The 17,821-nt window shown below is 48.6% G+C and overlaps 1 protein-coding gene across 1 annotated transcript in view; it reads left to right on the plus strand.

Moving 5' to 3' along the window:
• LOC1273297 (uncharacterized) overlaps window positions 1–17,821 on the plus strand; it is a 38,354-nt gene that overhangs the window by 17,922 nt on the left and 2,611 nt on the right. The gene's annotated exons all lie outside the window — the stretch shown is intronic.

The following is a 17,821-nucleotide window of genomic DNA, read 5'->3' on the forward strand; positions in this document are numbered from 1 at the left end:
CGACTTCATTTCCGTCCAACATTCCATCCCGGAGGTCGTTGTGCGCCGGCCAAGCCATCTCCCCGGGTCGACAGTGGACAGTTTTCTGGTGCAGCAGAGTCCTTTGTCTTGGGTGCAGGTCGGCCAATGCACGATAGTTCCTGGTTGCCTGCTTTTGACACCTGCTGTACCGTGCGGTTGACAGAATTTCCATTAAAATAACCGACGAGGGGTTCGATCGATAAAATTTAAATGCTCATAAACCGATCGGCCTCCTCTCCCTCTCTCCTGTAAAACTGGTCATGCTTCGGCTCCGACAAACACACTTCCGATCGTCCCGCGGGTTGAGTTATAACATAATCGGTCTATTAAAATCCATTAAAAAGACACACATACTATGTCTTTGTGTGTGTGTGTGTGTGTGTGTGTGTGTGTGTGTGTGTGTGCCGCTGCTGCAGCTCCGATGCATCGCGCCCCGTCTCGTGAGTGGCATCGGAACGGAATTTGAGTAGAAAACAAAGCGTACGCGAACAGGGCCTAGGCGGAAACGCGGACACGTGGGCAGAGGAAATTATCACTGTTTTGACAGCGTCATAATCTGTTGCTTCTACTTTCTACTTTGTTTCCTTTAACTTTCGCTGCCACTCTGGTGACGATCGGCGGAACCACAGCGAACCACCACTCTCTGCTGTGGAGGAGAACCAGTCGCCGCAGGGCAGGCGAATGAAATTCATTCCGTGGATGATTATGCTTATGATTTGTGGCCGAGATACCCATAGACAGGCGGTTTTAGGGTGCAACATGTTTCCGAAAGCATCACTAATGCCGTGACAACCCCGGGTTAGAGAGAGATCCCCTGCGGGTCGTTGCGGTACATTTAATCGATTATTCATGATGATTTGTGCTCTCCGATACGTGTGTTTGGATAGGCGTTTTGCTTTCAATTTGTCCGGCAATGATTCATTTGCATGCGACGTCGATGGGGAAATAATGTTGATTAATGGATTAGCCCTGCGCAGAGCAGTAGTGGATATTTACGGGCGACAAACAGTGATCGTTTTATGACGCGTTTGGGTGTGGGGGGCACGCCGTTCGCGATGGTCTTATCACCGGATGTTCCCCGTTCGATGCGCGTAATGGCAGATGCACTGTAAAAGTGCATGCTTTGTATTTACTCTGCCGGAGACGGCACTACTGGAAACGGGTGGTGATACCCCGAGTGTCCCCAGACTGTGTCTATACGGCCCTTTCTTATGAAGGGCTATGAATTCTTTGCACGCTTTAGCCGCGCAAGATTGCCATATCAAGATATCCTTCAACAGGCAATGTTAGATTAAATCAGCTCGCTTGCGATTACGTCGCAGCTCCCCGCTGTGAATTACCCTTCTCTTCCTGCTCCGTCTGCCCACCGAAAGGAGGTGTAAAGCTTGACAAAACGTGTGTCATTCTGTCAGCAATGTACTACGGTATCGCTCCGTTTACCAGGGAATGGCGCAAAGATTGACGGGAGCCGATTAGCAGCAACCGTGTGGCAAAACGAAACAAGTTGTCAACGATCATCCGATCCGTGCGCAATCGGTAGCGGCAGGCCAACAGAGCTGTGCGTCGGGGGAACGCAATCAATGCTGCCATATTGTTGGCATAATTTTTGCCGTTAGCATACTAAACGATGCTGCTTGGCGGGTGCGCTGCACCCGTGCTATCGGCAGGCCGTACGCAATTGAAGCTAACGATAGGCGAACGGTTCACAAGCCTCGACGCTTAGGCGTAAATGCTGACTATGTCAGTTTGCAGGTTTTTTTTGACAAGAGACGCATCGGAGAGTTAAACCCATCAGCTCAGCGGCGACAACGGGAATCGCTCAAATCTTACCACATGAACTATCAGCTAAACCTCTTGGTGGAGCGTGCATTATGCGCACCGTTGAGCAAATGCTGCATGCAAAGCAAACGGGCGTAATTGCATGTCGCAAAAGTGCATGCTTGTGCACCAACAACTCCCCCTTGCCGCGGTCTGTAGATGTCGGTGAGCTTCAAAGGATCGTCGCGACGCCACAGTGCAGTTGGCAGGTACACATGTGCAATTTAGTAAAATAAACCGCTGCCCACGCGGGTCCACGAAACAACTAGCCGGCAGTGGTGTTACCTTAGCAAGATCTTTGACTTGACTCCCATTCTAGGCGCAGATCAATAGTGCAAAGCGTCGTGAGCCGTGTAGTTGCTGCTAGAAATCAGGACAGCCATTTGGTCGTTTTTCACACTTCGTCACCATCAAGCTTAGGAGAATTAGGAGAATAGGAGAAGAAATTGGCAATCGTAGGGAGCGCAGCGAAGGTACACACACTCTCTTTAATGAAGGGAGAAGCCTTGAGATATGAACCGGAAATCGCTCTCGGTGGCGATCGGAAAATTTTGATTTATTAACTATCCATACTTACGCGCCGGCACGGGCACATTGATTGTGGTTGCGATGATTACTTGTGTGCTTTTTTTTGCTCTTTCTAGACCTGGCATTTAAGTACTTGCTGTGGCAAGTGTAAATGGGCAACCGGATCGGCACGACTACTCCCTCCGCTGTTTAAGCTCTCTCGGCGTGGGTTGCGTCACCCATTTTGTGTCGTGTGAAGCGATGACTATGAATTACAGCGCGTTCCACACCGTGGTTCCATGGCCGAATGTCACAGTACCAGCCCGTACGGTGGTCGGTTGCGCGCGATAAGTGAAGTGCTAAACGCTTCCAGAGAGAACCTTTTAGTAGCGAGTAACGCTCACATCACAGGAGCTGCCCACCCTACGGGAAAGGAGAGGCCAGTCCCCATCCTGCAAGCGGTAAAGTGAATGTAGCTGTTGCATCTGTGCGGTAGTACCTGTGGTGGGACAGAATGCTCAAATTAATAGCGATGGCAGTTTTATGGAGTGAGATAATGCCAGGCCAGATTTGTCGCACGGATTATGTGTCCATGGACTATGCGGCTCTTTTATCTCTGGCGGTGACAAGAGAGGGAGAGAGAGGCCACTGCTGCTACGCTCGATGAAATATGTCACGGCTATGCTAATCTGCCAATTGAATTTACAGTGGGAGAGGGCAATCCACACTTGAATAATGTGCGCGCACACCAGTGGCTGGCATAAGGACGGTGGGAAAATGTTGGGACATGCTAAATCAAACAGTCATCACTTAATTAGCAGAATGCACAATAGCTTCACTAATTTGATTTCATGCACCTGTCACTGGACAAAGTGAAATGTACGTCGTTTTCGTCGGTAATCGTGACACTTTTACCCTTGACGATGTTGCTTTCCCAATGGCCTTAAACAGTGCCTTACGGAAATGGAATCCAGTGACCGAATAATGACGCCATTTGTGCTTGTGAGTCATCCCATTAGGCGTGTCATCTTGGCCGATGATGTCTACCTACACCTGCGGCGGTAGTACCGTAACATTCGGCTGATTTGTGTGTGTAAGCTCGTTTCTGCATTGACCAGTGAAAGCGGAACATATTGCCCGTTGTAAAGGACTGCTTAAATGTTTATTCAAGTTTATTATTGTATCGTTTAGAAAGGTACTCTTACTGCTGCACGCTTCCGTTACATCGGGGAGACGTGAACGTGAACGCACTCTTGTTATATGATCCCACTTGACCTTAGCACGGTTGAGGAAGTTGCACCACCGCGTTAGGTTGCAGGCGAGTCAATATTGACGCTTCGACAAGCCAGGTTCGAGGTGGTATTAAGGAGAGTCAATAAAACTACGGCCCGCAAAGATGAAGACGTTTGAAGCGCGCACTATCTCCGTTGAGCGCGGCATTCATTGTTGAACGATCACCATCTAGCCGGAAAAGTGCACAATTTTCCACCCAACAACTGCACACCGTACTTAGAGCTCGGGCAACGATTGCGCTGTCAGCGTCTGTCTTTCTGTGAGACATTGCTAAAGACGCGCGTCCCCCCGTGCGCACACTTAACCGTAGCGCGCGCTGACCTAGCCTAGAAGTCAATGGGGGTGGGGTGGGGAGCTCTCGATAGTTTGCAACGATGGTGGTGTGGTGGTACTGGTTGGCTGTGGGGAGCGCGCTCCAACTAGGTCAGAAAATAGGTCGCCCATCTCTAATTGAATTGGCGCACCGAGTTGACGGTAGATCACGAACAAGGAACCGTGCACCAACCGAGTTCGGCGCTACGACGATGGCGACGACGACTCTTTAAATACTCTCCCTTCTTAGCATGATTGGCCAACTGGGCGAGTGGGGACTCACTTTTTTGGACGGCCGGAGAGAGGGCAGATAGGGAATGGAAGCATCCGGTTGCACACCCTCACGTTCTACGATTAGTGCACGTACACGCATGGGGTGTTTTATGCATTCGGAGATCTTTCCTCCCACCCAGGACACACAACAAGAGAGTAGTAGGGTGTGTGCTGTTGATAATTTATTTTTCCAAACCCCTCTGCTGCCAGCTCCATTGCCTTGTGTACGGTTGTGCTAGTGTGTGTTTCTGTGTGTTTGTCCCCTTTTTGCGCCGTTCGGCCGGTTCCTCTCCGGATGTCGAGTGTTTGTGAATTTCAACAGTTTGACGACTAACGAGCGATTTGTCAAAACAAACAAAACCGCGCAGCTTCGAAACGCAAAAGGGAAGGAAGACCCAGAGTTCCCGCGATGTGTTGTATCGGTCGTTTTGGTGGCACGGAGGAGCAGAAGGCGGCGACGGTTTCTATCGGTCGTTTGTGTCCGTTGACATTAAACAAGCCGAGGGCTGCTTATTTTGTGCTTAACTGTTTATTTTGGCTTCGGCAGAGTGTTGCCTCTCGAAGGGCAAGTCCCGTGAGAATGCAGCCTGGTGGCAACAAGATGCCGTGTTGGTTTTCGAATAAGATGAACGGGCAATTGGATACAATCCGGGACATTGATGGCTATTTAATGGATGCTCTGCCAATCCCTTACGATTGCGATCCTTACTAAAACTCGATTGCGTAAGTTACCTATTGTGACCTCAGAAAGGTAATGGAGAAATCCACGTTGCTTTCTATTATATTGATTCCAAAATGGTTGGTGGACTATCAAATCGATTGAAAGAATGCAGTAATATATAGTGCCAACCCCAACCTACCTACTGCTTTATAGCAATAGTTGCCTGATTGAAGATTTATTTTCAATATCCATGCTCCGGAATGCTCTCCTTTTTAAGCAGATAAAAGCTTTTTACTTAAACATAAATGGTGTTCGACAAGCATCACATGCCGATGTGTAGTATCTGATCGTTACAACACGGACGCATTGGCACATATTACATAAGCAATGTGTAAATAATAGACATCACATCACCGTGACCTTCCCCCTCGTGATGCGAGAATATTTTGCTAATCCGCGCAGCTTCACGTGACACACATAATTCGTTGTGTAGTCGAAGTAGTATTTCCCACCTCTGCCAGGTCTTATCTCATCAATATATCCATGTTTCAGTGCTGCTCTGAACAGTGTACGAACGATTGGTGGACCTCCTAATTGTTTGACCCCGCGTGTGTAGCATGTCAATTGATCTTATCCGTCCGCCAGCCGGTTGCGTTGCACTGTCAACAGCGCCCCAATACACGTACGATCATCTCAGTGTGGGCAGTGCGCTTTAATTGGAACGCCAACGCAGCAGCGGAGAACTAACCCGAAAGGTATAATATCTGTCGGCTTAGTGTGTGTTCGTTGGCTTTTTTTCAGGATTTGCGTAATCGACAAGACATACCGGCAACAAACGGGATAGTGGGCCAGAATTTCACCACACACGCACACACAATGCCTGAGTAGTGGGCGAACCTGGAGCGGGCTCTAGCAGCCATCGCCATCGCCATGTCATTTGTCTGGTGAGCCGATTTTTATGGCGATCAAAAGCTGTTGTTTCGCGTGATTGGTGGGTAGTAGTATCAGATAAATATATGATTGGAAAGATGAATCAAATCGTGTATTGCGTTGTACCGGCGTGTTTTGTAGCAGGGGAGTTAGTTTTTGTTCGTGAAAAGTGCGACATTGCGCAGTCACCACGGATAGCGGAGTGTGTAAGCGAATGGAATGGGTTAACCAGATAAAAAACTGATGTGGGTTCAAATCTCGATCATGCGGGAAAAGAGCTCTTCACACTTTTAGATATCATATTATTGCAAATGAGCAATAAGGCTTGTTTGTTCGTGAAATATTTAATGAGCAATAAGTCTGCAGTTATTGGAGGAAAGACACACACGCTTTTATTTAACAGCAATACCCTAAATTACGTGTCAACATGTACACACAACGAAAAATAGGGCTATACCTAGTGACAACATTTAGTAAACATCAAAATAGAATCTATTTACATCTATGGATGCACTTAACAAATAGCATCGGACGTGCCTCGGGACACGGTTGAATGACTGTAGCTTTTTATCACCTAGACAAAAAAGCTTTTCACGCAGCTGTTGCGGTTTGTACTCTATCGCAACTCCTTGATGTTTTGGTGTTCAGATTGTATGTAAAATTCCACTAAACAACAGCATTAACATTGTTTCTTGCCATCATTACGCGCGGGGACAGGTCGCGACCATGACGCGTGTCGGGCGCGCAGGCTTTGCATTTCAATGTGCTACAACGTCGTCATGGCATGTCGTCGTTTCCTCCGGTTCGTCATCTCCTGACGTCTTGTCGAAGGAACGGCATAAACGCCCCTGTCAGCACCGATTGCGTGTGGTCTGATCGATTATTCATCTGCAAACACGTCGACGACGGAGCGACAACTACCAACTCCACTGTGTAGGGTACGATCAGCTGTTGTGGACTGCCGAGCAACTTGTCCACTGTCGGTGTTGGACGCCATGACGTAATAGTATGTTTTTGGTCGTTTGGTGCGAATCGGTCGACAAGGATAGGCTTTACAGCATTGCCTAAGGCGCACCATCGTGTACAGTAATGTGTGCGCGAAGTGGAAATCTTCTGGCACCCTCCGGACATGCAATCAGCGGTTCCATGCGACAGGATATTGTTACACTGTCGAGTTTGCAGCTTTGCACACAATCTGCTGGAACTGGAAGAATGCAGTTACTGGTACCCCATTCCGATTGCCCACCATACTGTGCATTTCATAGGCGATATTTCAAGCCTACTCACACGTGGTATGGGTTCGGCGGAGGTAAAGCATTCCACGCAAATGCATCATGGAACACCGCCATCCTACCCCATCCCGCCATCCCCTTGAACTATGGCAAATAGCTCTTGCGTTTCGTCATTGCGTTCCAGCGTCAAGGCAGTATCGCGCGCACCGAGCCAGTATAATGCTGATAATCAATTAACATTCCGCTTAACCGCATTTTCTCGCCAAAAGTGCAAGCGCATCGAAGATGTGTATCGCATAAGGAGAAAACAAAGGAGAAACACCTCTGGTTCTGTGTCATGCACACTGTTTGAGATAAAAAAAAAGTTGGGATTTAGTATGTCTGTGTGTTTCTATGATACTTATTGAACAAAAGTTAAGCAAAAATGGCACCCCACTATTTTGTTGAAGGTTAAATGTAGAGTTTCCCTTCCTTCTGCAACTGCGACCAGGATCTGGCGGAACGTAATTTCGGTACGGATTATTACTCGCGCCATCATTAATCTACCCCACACCCAAACAAGGATCGACGCGTCCGAATTTGGTTGTACACACAGTCAAGGGAATAATTTATCTCCCCTACTTGGTGGAGGAGGCTGTGCATCACCTCGAGGGGTGGAACCGGGTGCGTATTTCATGCGCAATCAGAGTCTGATCGAATACCTTTACCTCTTGGGTGTGTTTGTGTGTCCGTGTATACCTTCGAACCGAAAGTTTAAAGCTCACTTATCGGTTGTTGATTGCACACACGCTTTCTTGCTTCCTTGCAATGGCTGGAGTATGCCGAGTGCGGACTTTTGCTTTTTGTTTGCCAAAGGGCGCGCGCGCGCGCACACACACACAGTCACCAGAAAAAAAGAGAAGGCAAAGCGCGATGTTGCGTACTGCAATTAGCACGACAAGGTACTATGGAGTGGCACGCACATAAACTTTGGAACTACAACGGTTGTTCGATTCGTGCAGCTGGAACACTTGAAATATCGATGTGTGGTAGTTAAGGAAGCAAACGAAATAAATAAATCTCTGCTCGGATAGTACCACACTTTACCGGGGCAAAGGAAAGAACGGTAAACGACTATTGCAAAAAAAAACACTAGTATGAGGGGCGGAGGGAGGCATTTGTCCAGAAACTCGCTTTCTGGGTCAAGAAATAAAAAAAAACGCAATCCAATAATCGAAAACCGACCTACCGTGGGGCGTGTTTTTTGCTTGCTTTGTATGCACGCAAATTATAAACTGATCAACGTACTGCGCTGTTAAGAAAGCGACTGTGGCAAAACGGCAGGAGATCACGAAGCGTTACCATCGGACTGTCACATCCAACAAAGACGAAGATCAACCGCTGTGCACGGTTATTAATCGATGTAAATTTATCGTGCGTTGTTTTCTTTCCGCCCTATGTGTCTTCCGCTGCTGGTACAGAGAAAGGGGGGGGGGGGGGAGTATTTAATGGTAAATAATTTAAAAAAAATACACATTTCCAGACTTCTGGGCTTGCCTTCAAGATACACGGGATACACTAAGTGTGACCTACTGACACGATACCCACACCATCGTTGCATCTTGGGCAGCCGTGAATGTAGGAATCGATCTTTATTCGCTCCCGATCGCGATCGCGTTAGCTGTCAAATTAGCGCTGGTGCCCAGCGGGGAAAATCGTACTTGTCTACCACACCGTGCCCGTACCTGGAGTAGTCTGCCATCGAGCAGCCATGCTGCCGGAAGATGCCGCGCGCACGCACCCCGACACAGATGACAATAGTGGGTCACAGTCGGCGCAACACAGCTGCACGTAAATGCATAGCGAAGGAAATGCACAGACACCCCCCAGTGGTCCAGAACGCAATTGGTCCGGCGCGACCGACTTACATAATAATCACTATCGAGCAGAGGACCTCGTGTCGCCACCCCGCTGCCGAGGAATAGTTATCCGCTTGCGCACTATCGCGCCGCGCGTTTCCCGGACGGACCATGCGGAGCGCGCGCGACACGAGCCAAAACGCGCAAAGGGTTACGAAGGGTGTGTGTGTGTGTGTGTGTGTATGGCTACGGCGACCGAGCCGCAAGCAGTATCGCCGCGTAACACAACGTGTCTGACCTGGTTTCGGTTTCTTAGTTTTTTTTTCCTTTCATACGCATGGCGAGTCGACCGAGATGACCACCACGGTCGGGTCTGGAGGCTTTTCCGACCCGAGCCGTACTCTGTGACCGGAATTTCTCACCATGATTACACCGCGCGATGCGCTCTGCGGTACCGGCGGTTTGGTGGGTAATTGAGCAGAGGAGGCATTATTTCCGATTAAATATCGTTATGAAGTGGAGCTGAGGATGACTGTGGCGGAGAGCAATAGGAAACGAGGAGTGTGAAGAGCAGAAGGGAAGAAAAAAACAAGCAAGCATGAAACGAATCTGCATAAAACAAGATGGGTGTGTGTGTGTGTATGATAATAATGATTATTATAATCACATGATCATTTGCCGTACAAGGAAGCATTAAGCAACGAGAGCGATGCGTGGTGTGGTGGTGTTATGCTACGGCGAGGAAGAAAGACGTTTTGTTGGTGTATATTGAATTTGCATTTTATCACCGCATACACACACACATCGTGCGGGGAGGTGCTCGGTAGAAAAATGGGAAGTGAAATCCTGTCAAGTGTGCTCGGTCGGTTAATTAGCGTTGTCGTAAATTTGCTTCTGTAATAAATCAGTTTGCAGGGAGTCGGAAGGCCTTTGCTGGGCTGCTGCAAAAAGGGAAACAACCTCTGAGGGCGATAAGCAGTGACCATCCGATTCCAGAACAATCGGGCATGCTCATCAGATGAGTTAATGCAGAATTACTTTGCTCTCAGCCACACACGTCAGTGATCGCTATCAGTTTGGAAACTTTTTGATGAAGGTTTTTGGGTTCGCCACTATCAGTGGCAAACAAAATATTCGAACCTCGCGCACAATGTCTCGGTGACTTCCTTTGCGGCGGTACTACATAGCAGAAGAGAGCAAAAACCTTCTGTGACGAAATTCACTTTAAAAGATTGTACCCGAAACCCTGGCGAAGGTTACTGACGAACCACACCGCCACACGATGAACGTGTGTTGAATGGTTGATGTTGTGTTTGTACGCGGTGCATGGAACCGTTTTTTTTTTTTTTTGCCACGTCTTTCAAATCCACCCTCACACGCTTTGGGTTGGGGGTTAGCTGATCATTCATCCAAGACTGCCCGGATTTGTTTGATCAATTTTCAGCGGAAGAAACGCTCACTTTGCATGCCCTTCCGGGAGCGCCCGCAGGGAAACTTAATACGGGGTGCGCAGGCAAGAAAACGTTTCGCACAAAAGTCGATCGCCTGTCTATCTATCGATCGAGTGGTGACATCCGATACGGGACGGATCCGTTTCATTTTGCTTAGGTTGTTCGAGATGTTATGCGGATGTTTTGTTTTTGGCGATCCTTTTTCGCATGGAATCGGTCAATCGTGACGCGGGGTAGATAGTGTGGTACTGGAGCCACGGATACAGGTTCATTGGTTTGCGCAAGCTTTTTCCACATATTATGACGCTATAACACGTGAAAGAGTGGGAAAAAGATAAACAAAATATGGTCTGTAGGTATGTGTTTGTTGCTGCATTTATTTGGTGTATGATTCATGCTGTGTTAGAATTTAGTCGACGGACTCTCCAGTGTCATCCATTGGATCTCAGGTGTCTTCCATTAGTCACATCCCGCATAGGATTGTGTGTTAGGTTAGTGTCTGCTTTTAAAAAGGCCATATTGCGGATCATGAAGATAGTTACAAAAGTCCTAGCGATGCTGTCCAGAAAGCCTCAGTATATACTAGATTGGAACCTGGCACGTGCATGCAATTAAGACTTACATTTGACAGCTGTACCACGAGAACGACTCCTCAAATCGGTCTACAGATGGGTGGTATTTGTTGCAACACTTGCTTTCTTTGTAACAAAGTCAGCAACCTTTGTGTAGTCAACTTCCACTTTTTTGCTCCGGTGTCATCTACAAACTGGACATCCCGCGGGCAAGAACTACTGTGTAAGTTATTGCAAAGTGGTTCCCACATTATGCACGGAAGTCAGCCCACACGCCAGCTGCTGCTGTATGATGGGCAATTCTGTCCCTTTTGCAGATAATACCTAATGATGCTGCTACCTAGAAGGAGCAGTGCTCCCTTTGGGGCCCTAGTCGTAGGACGATATTGGGCCCTTGCCGCAGACATTGTTGCGAGCGATATTACGGGAGATGCTGACTGTATCTCATAACTGTCACAGGAAGCATCCTTACCTGTGACAGGCTGTGTGCTATCACATATTTCTAGTGCGCAGTAGTAGTGCTGCTTCGAGGAACCCCTTCCCTTCTATGTTGCTGCACTTGCCACTAGAACCGGTTCCGGTTGCCTGAGCGCGAACAGCTTGTGCGGTGGTAGTGTGGCACGGAACAAGATTCTTCGATGAAGTAAACAACCCACGCGTTACACGGACTCCATAATCTTAATCTTAATTTCATTCATAAACGGTGTCTCTGCACGGATGGATGTGTGTGCGTGTGTGTGTGATTTAACTTTGCATTTGCGGGACGCTGCCCTTTCCTTGTTCTCTGGCCCAGCCAGTCCACAGTGTTTGGTGGGTCTCCCTCAACCGTTCCGTTCAAAAAATGCATGCAGCAACTCTGTTCACAACGAACGAATGCTTCGTGTGTCGTCGTCGTGCAAAGTGGTGTGCCTGTGTTGTGGGTTGCGTACTGGTTGCTATGAGTGGTGGTGCCCGTACACCAGGCACTTATTACATTTGCCATTGGCAGTTATGAAGTTTGCCAATAAATAAACATTTTTACGAGCTCTGGTGGTGGTGGTGGTTGGTGAAGCGCGGCCTCTATGCAGAAGAAGATGTTGTAGAAGCACACCGACAACGGACTCGGCGGAACTAGGACATGCACAAAACCATACCCCAGAAGGTTGTATGCGTTGCACGTTCCTGCTGCAAATCGCGGCCATGATTCACAAAGAGCAGCACCGCACAACAACAACAACGACGAAGCGTAACAAAATCGCACAACTTGAGACAGTTTAAGACTGCAAATAACAATAAAAATGAACAACCGCACATACGTTGCGCTGAGCCGAGTGTACTGGGGGGGGGTTTGTAAAGATGTGTTGCCGCAGATAATTCCCTGCTCATTAACATATCAACAGACATGGACGTTGGGCGAAATGGAGTAGCACACGGAGGCATAGGAAATGAGGGTGAAAGGGCCGCAACGTGTGCCGAGACGTTACAAGCGAGTAAAGCCTATTCAATGTGACCAAACTGCACCGTGTGTGCATATATCCTTCCCTGCAGGTCATACGGTTCATTTGTGTCATGTCACCGCCGTGCCGGGATCAGGTGAAGTTTGCAATGCAAACTCCCGCAGACGGACAAGCTGTGTATGTATAATCCTGCCTAATAAGTGCATATTCATCGTGCCACCGCATGGTTGTTGCTGCAGACGGAGTCATGCTGAGCTATGGTGCTCCGGTGGTTTGCTTTAATTTGATCGGTCAACTCCGTCATATACAGGACGGGAGGATCTGAACTGCCGATTGCTGATCATGATTTGCATATTATCTTTAACGCACACATTTAAGATCACTCTCTGATCGCGCATTGATCGACGCAAACGCATACAGCTTCGTTCGATACTGGCTTGACTCGATTCGAAAGCATCTTCGGCCTCCGATGGATGACTGCGAATGAATTGTGCTTCCCACCTCTCTCCCAGCTGCAACTCTTTTCCGGCCAAACATTTCTCTCGGGACGTGGGACCGCAGTAGGCTGTGGTTCCGACGCGGCAAGAGGTGACACTTCGGGGACGGAAATCTTCCCACGTGCAGCTGATTGACGCACAGAGCCGAACACTCACGGCGCAGCCGCTTGCGCCGGTACTACTTGCCCCCAGCCCTGGCTGGCGGGTACACGCGCCACCATGCGGGATAAGCTTTCGGTTTAGTCGGTTTCGGTCTGCCCAGGATAACCACCACCTTCTCACCTCCATCCCGAATTGGTTGGTGGACGACAACCATTGAATCGAATTTATGTCACCGTGCACACTCACTCGCCTAGCGAAGAATGGCGCAGAGGGTGGTTGGTGCTGCGTTGGCGTCGTTGAATGGAGTTGTGCAGAATCCCACGGCTTTCTTTCCTCCGTTTCCGCCTTGCGAATGCTCTTCCCACCCACCGCAATTCATTCATTGCGGCAAAGCGTCGAAGTGCGAACAATAAATGAAACGAAGCAAAAAATGACACCCCTAACCATGGGGGGGGGGGGGGGGGGGTATAGGTTGGAGTGAAACGACTTGCTCGGGGTTTGGTGCACTCACATTCGCACTCTGCCATCCCCCCACCTTATTAGCAGTTCAAAATGTCGTTAGAGAAGACATTCGCCAAAAATTCGCACGCCACACGGGGTCGGATCTAGCGGCACGCCGAGGACAAATATGGAGAGCCATTTTTGGAGTGTCATGTTTGGGTACCAGTTGTTTAGCTATCTGCCTGGGATGGGTGAGAGGGAGCACACGTTATTGTGATAATGAGACGATAATTGAAGACATCTGCTCGCTGTCAGCATATGGGCAGAAGCTTTCCAGGATTGAAGCAACCGGGAATTGGCACCGACATTTGGTGGAATCGTCTAACACTAAAGGTGTCACACCGCTCACAACGATGTTTGGTGTGAAATCATTGTTGTCGTTTGTTTGTGAAGCCAATCGTGCGGTGAATGAGGCCGAGGTGGGTGCCTCAACCTCAACCCTCAACCCTCAACCCCAGCCATCACAATTTGTCATATTCGATTCTGTAACACGAACCTCACCGGCGGCCTGCCCGAGTAACAAGTTCAGTTCTCAGTCACTTTCACGGTTGCGGTTTTCGGTCGCCGGCAACAACAACTTAATGACATTTAGAAAGTTCAGTAAGCGAGGTTGGTTGGGGTTTAATGATTTAAACGACACCGCTCCCCAACCAGCGCACGCTGCGGTTGTAACTCTAGAATCTTCACACTGTCACACTGTGGAGGAGAGGCAACAATTTCACCAGAATGCAATCTCGCTGGCTGGCTGGCAGATTGGCTCGCTGGGTGTGTCATAAACGGGCGCGGACGAGGGAGAAAACCGCGCAATTTGATTAAGATATCAAATTCATCATTTCTGCCGCCCGCATTCGTTAAAACAGCAGCAGAAGCCGCTGCAGCAACCCCTGGAGTCATCCTTCGCTGCGGAGTTCATTCATCTGCGCCTTACTGTCAGGCATCCGATCGCTATCGCTGGGTGTATGTGTGTGTGTTTTGAAATGAATGGCGTTGCATTGTAGTTGCATTTATTATGTGGTGATGCTGCGCTGTGCAAGCAGCAGGAGGAGCATTAAACTTGGGATGGAAACTGTTGTGTTTGTGAGTGTGCACATGTTTGCATGTGAGACACGAGCGGAGGAATGTAATAAAAAATGGACATTATTATTCCACGCGATCTGATCCTCGTTGGGGATTTAAGCTGCCCTCCCTCCGTACACGCACCATAGGCCAACATATGGAGAAGCAGAATCTTATGTTGCTGTTGTGCGTGTGTGTGTGTGTGTATGCTAATGTGTGCAGACAGGAAATGATGATTACTTCCCTATAAATACTTAACCAGCGCGTTTAAATGTTAAGTGTCTAATAGCTGGAACAGTGTTCCTCGACCACCAGCCCCATCAGAAACATCACAAACAGGCATGTTTGTTGAAGGCGTGCTATGTTTGCACTGGCGTGTGTCTTTGTTCTATACATGTTCGGTTGGTTCCATACCAGCGTCTTCCATGACTCGGCTAGTGTGGTTCGTGTTTTATTGCTAATAATCATTCAATTTCTTCATGTGCAAGGTGCTCGTTGGCACTGCACAAGTCTCTGGTGTCTGGCCAAGTTAGAGCCCAGTACGACACCCACCCAACCCCCGAGAACAGCACGCAGCACCATTGCAGCACCTACATCCCCGAAGGGAGGAAAGCAATAAGGAAGCAATGAAGACGTCGGACTCGGTTCGACGGGGACGAACGCACGACACAACACCGGTGGTGTGCTATCTGACTCATTCGATGAGCATTTGCCAGTGAGGCGTGTGTTTTTTTTTGTGCGGATTTTTGCAGTATTATAGTGTTTGTGATCATCTTACTGGTATAATGTTCTTTTTGCTTTGCCCAATTACAAAAAACACAACAAAGTAAAACAAAAAAGTAACAAAGAACCTCCTACTACTGCGGTGCGACTGACGCCACCAGTACACGGGGTATGTCCTTCAAGATGCGGGATGCTGCGCTTAAGCCAGAAACCTGCTTCTGAATCATCCGTGCCGGGAAGTGCTTAAAAAGGTGCACGCTATTGGAAATTACGCGCTTCCTTCGATCTCTTTCTATCGTTCTCCTCTTTCGTTGCGTTTTACCCTCAATGCATTACCGTCGATTCATGTGCAAAAGGGTAGAATTTGCTCTGGTGCATCGGGCATCATTTACAGTAATTGCACCGAGCCTTGCATACACGTACAAACACATTCACGAGCGGTGCAATAATGTCGACCTTTTTCGGCGGCTGTGCATCGGTGCTGAATTCGGCATGTTTTGCTAGAACGCCGGACCGACCACAGAAAAGCAGAGAGAAAGGGAGAGAAAGAAAGAGAGAGAGAGAGAGAAAGGGAAAGATAGAGAGAGAGAGAGAGAGAGAGAGAGAGAGATAGAGACAGAGCGAGAGAGAGAAAATGAGAAGGACAAACTCGGGATGCATTATTTCCCTGAACTGCATCGCCACCAAGATGGGGGCCCATTATTGTGTGCGACGACGTTCCAAGACGTTCCAACCCAGGAACCTAAACGAACCCTGCGAAGAGGTCTTGAGGTCGGTGAGGAGGACTCTTTACGGCCTGTTTCTTCGTGTGTGTGTGCTGCTAAGCGAATTAAACCGGTTCCCTGAGGCAGCGCTAGAATTGTGATGCTGTTGTGTGCAGCATGCGAACTTTTGGCCACCGGCGTACCACCACCATTGCGACCAATGTGTGTGGTATGTTCTAGCTTGAGCGTACACGACCATAACCTGCAGTGGTGCAGCTATGAGATGCTCAACATCGAAGCATTGCAGCAAGCGCAACAGACATTGCAGCAAGCGCAACAGAGTTAGAAACAGGAACAAAAGCACGCTTTGCATCATTTAGAAAACAAGATTGGAACAGGTGAATGTAATGCATTCCAGTATACTTCTGGCTTTTTTTTATTCAAAAAATGCAAACCCACAATGCATGAAATGTTTATACGTTTACTGAATATTAGCTCTGACCCACATATTGCGGTATGTGTAACGGGGCCAGAGGATCACCTCGTTAGCGGTCACGGGCAAGGCAAGCAGGGCGCAATTTCACAGGCTGAAAGGGTCAGAGCGTCGAGTGCAATTGCAAGTCGGGCAGCTGGCACGAGATAATTAACAGTAATTGCATCCTCCGAAAGGCGACGCTAGGCGATACAAACACACTAGTAGAGGATAGCTAGAACTCGGCACACTCTAAAGTAGTGATCTCGTTGTAGCTTATCCTGCCCCAAGGCGTATGTCAATAGCGCGCTGGTGTTACATGAGATCGCTTGATGCAAACAAGCCGATCACGACTAGCAAACGTTGAACTTGCTCAAGCCCCACCGTCCGCACGCTAAGCGATCGATCTCCACTTCCCTACTTCGGTAGTGTAATACTCCACATAGCCGTGCGAAGTAGGCTGGTAGTGGAAGCCAGCCCTAGCTTTCCCTTATCGATGTGAATCTCCTTCAAAAAGCACCCATCTTGCCAGGCTCTCACCCACCGTTCGTCTTACGTAAGGCGACGTATCCGCTTCCCTACCGAAGGAGCTCCCTTGAGACGTCGCGATGCATCGCACACTGGGAAAAGGGATCATCTCCTATACCTTATTTGCACATTAGGCACTCTTCTGTACAGTCAGTTGATTAACCACCCCTCCACCGAGGGTTGGGAAATGCAAGGGAGCTCTTTTAGTTTCATCTTTTACCGATCGACCACCGGTACCTGATCGGCCGTTAGCAGGCGCTCGGAAATTACATCATTGTGCACTGCGCACACGTACCCACCACTGGTCGGCGTCTGCATTCGAGATGTTCGCATTCAAATGCTTGCCATTGCCGCCGCCGCAAGGAGGTGCGCATACACTTCGTGTCTTCGTGTCGGGTGGCGGTGCGCGTTACAAGTGGTCAGGAGGATTTCGGTTTATCGTTGCACTCGAATCTCAATTGTGTCCGCCTTTCAAAAGGGGAACTGGCGTGAGCCGTGGCCGCGCAGGAGCCCAGAAGGTAGATGTGCGGTAGACAATAATTGTCGATAAGTTTCGACTGGTTTTCTTCGTAAGAGCTGCAGGGCAATCGCGAAGCTGCTTTTGGAGCGCGATAGCTTTATACGGTGCTTTCGTTTTTCATTGTAAAGCGCAGCACCGTGCGCCCACAGCCAGGGTGAGTTGCTCAACCTAAATCCATGCTTTGTAGCTTAATCTAGATAAAATAAAATGCTGCAAGTTGACCATAAACTTTGAGTTTGGTTTTCATGTTCTAGTAATAGCTACAAAAATTGCAGTTTAATTTATCCCTGAATTGTTTCTGATATTCTTCCACAAATTTTCTGGATTTTGTTCTCTGAACTTCTCTGAATTACTTCAATGTTCCGCATCCACTG

Source organism: Anopheles gambiae, chromosome 2, assembly GCF_943734735.2.
Source record: "Anopheles gambiae chromosome 2, idAnoGambNW_F1_1, whole genome shotgun sequence".
Lineage (NCBI taxonomy): Eukaryota > Metazoa > Arthropoda > Insecta > Diptera > Culicidae > Anopheles > Anopheles gambiae.